Source organism: Engystomops pustulosus, chromosome 7, assembly GCF_040894005.1.
Source record: "Engystomops pustulosus chromosome 7, aEngPut4.maternal, whole genome shotgun sequence".
In the NCBI taxonomy this organism is placed as follows: domain Eukaryota; kingdom Metazoa; phylum Chordata; class Amphibia; order Anura; family Leptodactylidae; genus Engystomops; species Engystomops pustulosus.
Window position 1 is genome coordinate 137479272 of NC_092417.1, and position 8721 is coordinate 137487992.

Genomic DNA, 8721 nt, shown 5'->3' on the forward strand with positions numbered 1-8721 from the left:
TCCTAAAGAGGATATCTGGAGTCCTATTAGCCAAGTGGTCTGAAGAAAATCTCAAGTCTGACCATTTCAGCACACTGTTTCTTTTGCGCCGAAGGAAAAGTGGCGGTGCCGAGTCATTCCTAGGGATGAGGCGGTGCTTTTATAGGTGAAACCAACCTGCTACTGTCGGCGCTACGTGAACGAGGAGCTGGCGAGTGGCCAAGCTTCTCGGTATCAAACGGAAAGCTCGACTTCCTGAGGTGGGACCATGTCAAAGAAGGAACTGTGAGGACAGTCTTGGGAAAGAGCTCCGCACGAAAGCAAGACTCGGGCGAGAAAAAATGCAAAGCTCTCCCTGTCGGGGAATCGAACCCCGGTCTCCCGCGTGACAGGCGGGGATACTCACCACTATACTAACGAGGAACAAGCTGCTGGCATGGGCCTGTCGCGCTGCGGCCAAAGTCGAGCTGCTTGCGACCCCCCAGCAAGGCCTCTTTCCATGCACCTCTGAAATCAAAGGGGGTTGAAAGCAAACAAACGGCGGCAGTTGATGGAAATGGCATTCAGCTGAATGAATGACTGACATCCTCCGACAAAGACGGGACCTCTTGGAAAGTATGACGGAAAGATCGGGCAGTCTCCGGGCAGATGCCATTGCTCTTGGGATCTCTAGGGGTTCGGCCGGTTGTGCACCTCCTCAGATCTTCTGCCACCCTGAAAACAGCTCCTAAAGAGGATATCTGGAGTGCTCTTATTAGCCAAGTGGTCTGAAGAAAATCTCAAGTCTGACCATTTCAGCACACTGTTTCTTTTGCGCCGAAGGAAAAGTGGCGGTGCCGAGTCATTCCTAGGGATGAGGCGGTGCTTTTATCGGTGAAACCAACCTGCTACTGTCGGCGCTACGTGAACGAGGAGCTGGCGAGCGGCCAAGCTTCTCGGTATCAAACGGAAAGCTCGACTTCCTGAGGTGGGACCATATCCAAGAAGGAACTGTGAGGACAGTCTTGGGAAAGAGCTCCGCACGAAAGCAAGACTCGGGCGAGAAAAAATGCAAAGCTCTCCCAGTCGGGGAATCGAACCCCGGTCTCCCGCGTGACAGGCGGGGATACTCACCACTATACTAACGAGGAACAAGCTGCTGGCAGGGGCCTGGCGCGCTGCGGCCAAAGTCGAGCTGCTTGCGACCCCCCAGCAAGGCCTCTTTCCATGCACCTCTGAAATCAAAGGGGGGTTGAAAGCAAACAAACGGCGGCAGTTGATGGAAATGGCATTCAGCTGAATGAATGACTGACATCCTCCAACAAAGACGGGACCTCTTGGAAAGTATGACGGAAAGATCGGGCAGTCTCCGGCCAGATGCCATTCCTCTTGGGATCTCTAGGGGTTCGGCCGGTTGTGCACCTCCTCAGATCTTCTGCCACCCTGAAAACAGCTCCTAAAGAGGATACCTGGAGTCCTCTTATTAGCCAAGTGGTCTGAAGAAAATCTCAAGTCTGACCATTTCAGCACACTGTTTCTTTTGCGCCGAAGGAAATGTGGCGGTGCCGAGTCATTCCTAGGGATGAGGCGGTGCTTTTATAGGTGAAACCAACCTGCTACTGTCGGCGCTACGTGAACGAGGAGCTGGCGAGCGGCCAAGCTTCTCGGTATCAAACGGAAAGCTCGACTCCCTGAGGTGGGACCATGTCCAAGAAGGAACTGTGAGGACAGTCTTGGGAAAGAGCTCCGCACGAAAGCAAGACGCGGGCGAGAAAAAATGCAAAGCTCTCCCCGTCGGGGAATCGAACCCCAGTCTCCCGCGTGACAGGCGGGGATACTCACCACTATACTAACGAGGAACAAGCTGCTGGCAGGGGCCTGTCGCGCTGCGGCCAAAGTCGAGCTGCTTGCGACCCCCCAGCAAGGCCTCTTTCCATGCACCTCTGAAATCAAAGGGGGTTGAAAGCAAACAAACGGCGGCAGTTGATGGAAATGGCATTCAGCTGAATGAATGACTGACATCCTCCGACAAAGACGGGACCTCTTGGAAAGTATGACGGAAAGATTGGGCAGTCTCCGGGCAGATGCCATTGGTCTTGGGATCTCTAGGGGTTCGGCCGGTTGTGCACCTCCTCAGATCTTCTGCCACCCTGAAAACAGCTCCTAAAGAGGATATCTGGAGTCCTCTTATTAGCCAAGTGGTCTGAAGAAAATCTCAAGTCTGACCATTTCAGCACACTGTTTCTTTTGCGCCGAAGGAAAAGTGGCGGTGCCGAGTCATTCCTAGGGATGAGGCGGTGCTTTTATAGGTGAAACCAACCTGCTACTGTCGGCGCTACGTGAACGAGGAGCTGGCGAGCGGCCAAGCTTCTCGGTATCAAACGGAAAGCTCGACTTCCTGAGGTGGGACCATGTCCAAGAAGGAACTGTGAGGACAGTCTTGGGAAAGAGCTCCTCAAGAAAGCAAGACTCGGGCAAGAAAAAATGCAAAGCTCTCCCCGTCGGGGAATCGAACCCCGGTCTCCCGCGTGACAGGCGGGGATACTCACCATTATACTAACGAGGAACAAGCTGCTGGCAGGGGCCTGTCGCGCTGCGGCCAAAGTCGAGCTGCTTGCGACCCCCCAGCAAGGCCTCTTTCCATGCACCTCTGAAATCAAAGGGGGTTGAAAGCAAACAAACGGCGGCAGTTGATGGAAATGGCATTCAGCTGAATGAATGACTGACATCCTCCGACAAAGACGGGACCTCTTGGAAAGTATGACGGAAAGATCGGGCAGTCTCCGGCCAGATGCCATTGCTCTTGGGATCTCTAGGGGTTCGGCCGGTTGTGCACCTCCTCAGATCTTCTGCCACCCTGAAAACAGCTCCTAAAGAGGATATCTGGAGTCCTCTTATTAGCCAAGTGGTCTGAAGAAAATCTCAAGTCTGACCATTTCAGCACACTGTTTCTTTTGCGCCGAAGGAAAGGTGGCGGTGCCGAGTCATTCCTAGGGATGAGGCGGTGCTTTTATAGGTGAAACCAACCTGCTACTGTCAGCGCTACGTGAACGAGGAGCTGGCGAGTGGCCAAGCTTCTCGGTATCAAACGGAAAGCTCGACTTCCTGAGGTGGGACCATGTCCAAGAAGGAACTGTGAGGACAGTCTAGGGAAAGAGCTCCGCACGAAAGCAAGACTCGGGCGAGAAAAAATGCAAAGCTCTCCCCGTCGGGGAATCGAACCCCTGGTCTCCCGCGTGACAGGCGGGGATACTCACCACTATACTAACGAGGAACAAGCTGCTGGCAGGGGCCGGTCGCGCTGCGGCTAAAGTCGAGCTGCTTGCGACCCCCCAGCAAGGCCTCTTTCCATGCACCTCTGAAATCAAAGGGGGTTGAAAGCAAACAAACAGCGGCAGTTGATGGAAATGGCATTCAGCTGAATGAATGACTGACATCCTCCGACAAAGACGGGACCTCTTGGAAAGTATGACGGAAAGATCGGGCAGTCTCCGGGCAGATGCCATTGCTCTTGGGATCTCTAGGGGTTCGGCCGGTTGTGCACCTCCTCAGATCTTCTGCCACCCTGAAAACAGCTCCTAAAGAGGATATCTGGAGTCCTCTTATTAGCCAAGTGGTCTGAAGAAAATCTCAAGTCTGACCATTTCAGCACACTGTTTCTTTTGCGCCGAAGGAAAAGTGGCGGTGCCGAGTCATTCCTAGGGATGAGGCGGTGCTTTTATAGGTGAAACCAACCTTCTACTGTCGGCGCTACGTGAACGAGGAGCTGGCGAGCGGCCAAGCTTCTCGGTATCAAACGGAAAGCTTGACTTCCTGAGGTGGGACCATATCCAAGAAGGAACTGTGAGGACAGTCTTGGGAAAGAGCTCCGCACGAAAGCAAGACTCGGGCGAGAAAAGATGCAAAGCTCTCCCTGTCGGGGAATCAAACCCCGGTCTCCCGCGTGAGAGGCGGGGATACTCACCACTACACTAACGAGGAACAAGCTGCTGGCAGGGGCCTGTCGCGCTGCTGCCAAAGTCGAGCTGCTTGCGACCCCCCAGCAAGGCCTCTTTCCATGCACCTCTGAAATCAAAGGGGGTTGAAAGCAAACAAACGGCGGCAGTTGATGGAAATGGCATTCAGCTGAATGAATGACTGACATCCTCCGACAAAGACGGGACCTCTTGGAAAGTATGACGGAAAGATCGGGCAGTCTCCGGCCAGATGCCATTGCTCTTGGGATCTCTAGGGGTTCGGCCGGTTGTGCACCTCCTCAGATCTTCTGCCACCCTGAAAACAGCTCCTAAAGAGGATATCTGGAGTCCTCTTATTAGCCAAGTGGTCTGAAGAAAATCTCAAGTCTGACCATTTCAGCACACTGTTTCTTTTGCGCCGAAGGAAAAGTGGCGGTGACGAGTCACTCCTAGGGATGAGGCGGTGCTTTTATAGGTGAAACCAACCTGCTACTGTCGGCGCTACGTGAACGAGGAGCTGGCGAGCGGCCAAGCTTCTCGGTATCAAACGGAAAGCTCGACTTCCTGAGGTGGGACCATGTCCAAGAAGGAACTGTGAGGACAGTCTTGGCAAAGAGCTCCGCACGAAAGCAAGACTCGGGTGAGAAAAAATGCAAAGCTCTCCCCGTCGGGGAATCGAACCCCGGTCTCACGCGTGACAGGCGGGTACTCACCACTATACTAACGAGGAACAAGCTGCTGGCAAGGGCCTGTCGCGCTGCGGCCAAAGTCGAGCTGCTTGCGACCCCCCAGCAAGGCCTCTTTCCATGCACCTCTGAAATCAAAAGGGGTTGAAAGCAAACAAACGGCGGCAGTTGATGGAAATGGCATTCAGCTGAATGAATGACTGACATCCTCCGACAAAGACGGGACCTCTTGGAAAGTATGACGGAAAGATTGGGCAGTCTCCGGGCAGATGCCATTGCTCTTGGGATCTCTAGGGGTTCGGCCGGTTGTGCACCTCCTCAGATCTTCTGCCACCCTGAAAACAGCTCCTAAAGAGGATATCTGGAGTCCTCTTATTAGCCAAGTGGTCTGAAGAAAATCTCAAGTCTGACCATTTCAGCACACTGTTTCTTTTGCGCCGAAGGAAAAGTGGCGGTGCCGAGTCACTCCTAGGGATGAGGCGGTGCTTTTATAGGTGAAACCAACCTGCTACTGTCGGAGCTACGTGAACGAGGAGCTGGCGAGCGGCCAAGCTTCTCGGTATCAAACGGAAAGCTCGACTTCCTGAGGTGGGACCATGTCCAAGAAGGAACTGTGAGGACAGTCTTGGCAAAGAGCTCCGCACGAAAGCAAGACTCGGGTGAGAAAAAATGCAAAGCTCTCCCCGTCGGGGAATCGAACCCCCGTCTCACGCGTGACAGGCGGGTACTCACCACTATATTAACGAGGAACAAGCTGCTGGCAAGGGCCTGTCGCGCTGCAGCCAAAGTCGAGCTGCTTGCGACCCCCCAGCAAGGCCTCTTTCCATGCACCTCTGAAATCAAAAGGGGTTGAAAGCAAACAAACGGCGGCAGTTGATGGAAATGGCATTCAGCTGAATGAATGACTGACATCCTCCGACAAAGACGGGACCTCTTGGAAAGTATGACGGAAAGATCGGGCAGTCTCCGGGCAGATGCCATTGCTCTTGGGATCTCTAGGGGTTCGGCCGGTTGTGCACCTCCTCAGATCTTCTGCCACCCTGAAAACAGCTCCTAAAGAGGATATCTGGAGTCCTCTTATTAGCCAAGTGGTCTGAAGAAAATCTCAAGTCTGACCATTTCAGCACACTGTTTCTTTTGCGCCGAAGGAAAAGTGGCGGTGCCGAGTCATTCCTAGGGATGAGGCGGTGCTTTTATAGGTGAAACCAACCTGCTACTGTCGGCGCTACGTGAACGAGGAGCTGGCGAGCGGCCAAGCTTCTCGGTATCAAACGGAAAGCTTGACTTCCTGAGGTGGGACCATATCCAAGAAGGAACTGTGAGGACAGTCTTGGGAAAGAGCTCCGCACGAAAGCAAGACTCGGGCGAGAAAAAATGCAAAGCTCTCCCCGTCGGGGAATCGAACCCCGGTCTCCCGCGTGACAGGCGGGGATACTCACCACTATACTAACGAGGAACAAGCTGCTGGCAGGAGCCTGTCGCGCTGCGGCCAAAGTCGAGCTGCTTGCGACCCCCCAGCAAGGCCTCTTTCCATGCACCTCTGAAATCAAAGGGGGTTGAAAGCAAACAAACGGTGGCAGTTGATGGAAATGGCATTCAGCTGAATGAATGACTGACATCCTCCGACAAAGACGGGACCTCTTGGAAAGTATGACGGAAAGATCGGGCAGTCTCCGGGCAGATGCCATTGCTCTTGGGATCTCTAGGGGTTCGGCCGGTTGTGCACCTCCTCAGATCTTCTGCCACCCTGAAAACAGCTCCTAAAGAGGATATCTGGAGTCCTCTTATTAGCCAAGTGGTCTGAAGAAAATCTCAAGTCTGACCATTTCAGCACACTGTTTCTTTTGCGCCGAAGGAAAAGTGGCGGTGCCGAGTCATTCCTAGGGATGAGGCGGTGCTTTTATAGGTGAAACCAACCTGCTACTGTCGGCGCTACGTGAACGAGGAGCTGGCGAGTGGCCAAGCTTCTCGGTATCAAACGGAAAGCTCGACTTCCTGAGGTGGGACCATGTCCAAGAAGGAACTGTGAGGACAGTCTTGGGAAAGAGCTCCGCACGAAAGCAAGACTCGGGCGAGAAAAAATGCAAAGCTCTCCCCGTCGGGGAATCGAACCCCGGTCTCCCGCGTGACAGGCGGGGATACTCACCACTATACTAACGAGGAACAAGCTGCTGGCAGGGGCCTGTCGCGCTGCAGCCAAAGTCGAGCTGCTTGCGACCCCCCAGCAAGGCCTCTTTCCATGCACCTCTGAAATCAAAGGGGGTTGAAAGCAAACAAACGGCGGCAGTTGATGGAAATGGCATTCAGCTGAATGAATGACTGACATCCTCCGACAAAGACGGGACCTCTTGGAAAGTATGACGGAAGATCGGGCAGTCTCCGGCCAGATGCCATTGCTCTTGGGATCTCTAGGGGTTCGGCCGGTTGTGCACCTCCTCAGATCTTCTGCCACCCTTAAAACAGCTCCTAAAGAGGATATCTGGAGTCCTCTTATTAGCCAAGTGGTCTGAAGAAAATCTCAAGTCTGACCATTTCAGCACACTGTTTCTTTTGCGCCGAAGGAAATGTGGCGGTGCCGAGTCATTCCTAGGGATGAGGCGGTGCTTTTATAGGTGAATCCAACCTGCTACTGTCGGCGCTACGTGAACGAGGAGCTGGCGAGCGGCCAAGCTTCTCGGTATCAAACGGAAAGCTCGACTTCCTGAGGTGGGACCATGTCCAAGAAGGAACTGTGAGGACAGTCTTGGGAAAGAGCTCCGCACGAAAGCAAGACTCGGGCGAGAAAAAATGCAAAGCTTTCCCCGTCGGGGAATCGAACCCCGGTCTCCCGCGTGACAGGCGGGGATACTCACCACTATACTAACGAGGAAAAAGCTGCTGGCAGGGGCCTGGCGCGATGCTGCCAAAGTCGAGCTGCTTGCGACCCCCCAGCAAGGCCTCTTTCCATGCACCTCTGAAATCAAAGGGGGTTGAAAGCAAACAAACGGCGGCAGTTGATGGAAATGGCATTCAGCTGAATTAATGACTGACATCCTCCGACAAAGACGGGACCTCTTGGAAAGTATGACGGAAAGATCGGGCAGTCTCCGGGCCGATGCCATTGCTCTTGGGATCTCTAGGGGTTCGGCCGGTTGTGCACCTCCTCAGATCTTCTGCCACCCTGAAAACAGCTCCTAAAGAGGATATCTTGAGTCCTATTAGCCAAGTGGTCTGAAGAAAATCTCAAGTCTGACCATTTCAGCACACTGTTTCTTTTGTGCCGAAGGAAAAGTGGCGGTGCTGAGTCATTCCTAGGGATGAGGCGGTGCTTTTATAGGTGAAACCAACCTGCTACTGTCGGCGCTACGTGAACGAGGAGCTGGCGAGCGGCCAAGCTTCTCGGTATCAAACGGAAAGCTCGACTTCCTGAGGTGGGACCATATCCAAGAAGGAACTGTGAGGACAGTCTTGGGAAAGAGCTCCGCACGAAAGCAAGACTCGGGCGAGAAAAAATGCAAAGCTCTCCCCGTCGGGGAATCGAACCCCGGTCTCCCGCGTGACAGGCGGGGATACTCACCACTATACTAACGAGGAACAAGCTGCGGCCAACGTCGAACTGCTTGCGACCCCCCCAGCAAGGCCTCTTTCCATGCACCTCTGAAATCAAAGGGGGTTGAAAGCAAACAAACGGCGGCAGTTGATGGAAATGGCATTCAGCTGAATGAATGACTGACATCCTCCGACAAAGACGGGACCTCTTGGAAAGTATGACGGAAAGATCGGGCAGCCTCCGGCCAGATGCCGTTGCTCTTGGGATCTCTAGGGGTTCATTCGGTTGTGCACCTCCTCAGATCTTCTGCCACCCTGAAAACAGCTCCTAAAGAGGATATCTGGAGTCCTCTTATTAGCCAAGTGGTCTGAAGAAAATCTCAAGTCTGACCATTTCAGCACACTGTTTCTTTTGCGCCGAAGGAAAAGTGGCGGTGCCGAGTCATTCCTAGGGATGAGGCGGTGCTTTTATAGGTGAAACCAACCTGCTACTGTCGGCGCTACGTGAACGAGGAGCTGGCGAGCGGCCAAGCTTCTCGGTATCAAACGGAAAGCTCGACTTCCTGAGGTGGGACCATGTCCAAGAAGGAACT

At 53.7% G+C, this 8721-nt stretch overlaps 1 non-coding gene across 1 annotated transcript; it reads right to left on the reverse strand.

Annotated features, from left to right (window-relative positions):
• Window positions 1–7397: 7397 nt before the first annotated feature.
• Window positions 7398–7469, reverse strand: TRNAD-GUC (transfer RNA aspartic acid (anticodon GUC)). Its single transcript has one exon. It is a non-coding gene; the product is annotated as a tRNA-Asp (tRNA).
• Window positions 7470–8721: the final 1252 nt, after the last annotated feature.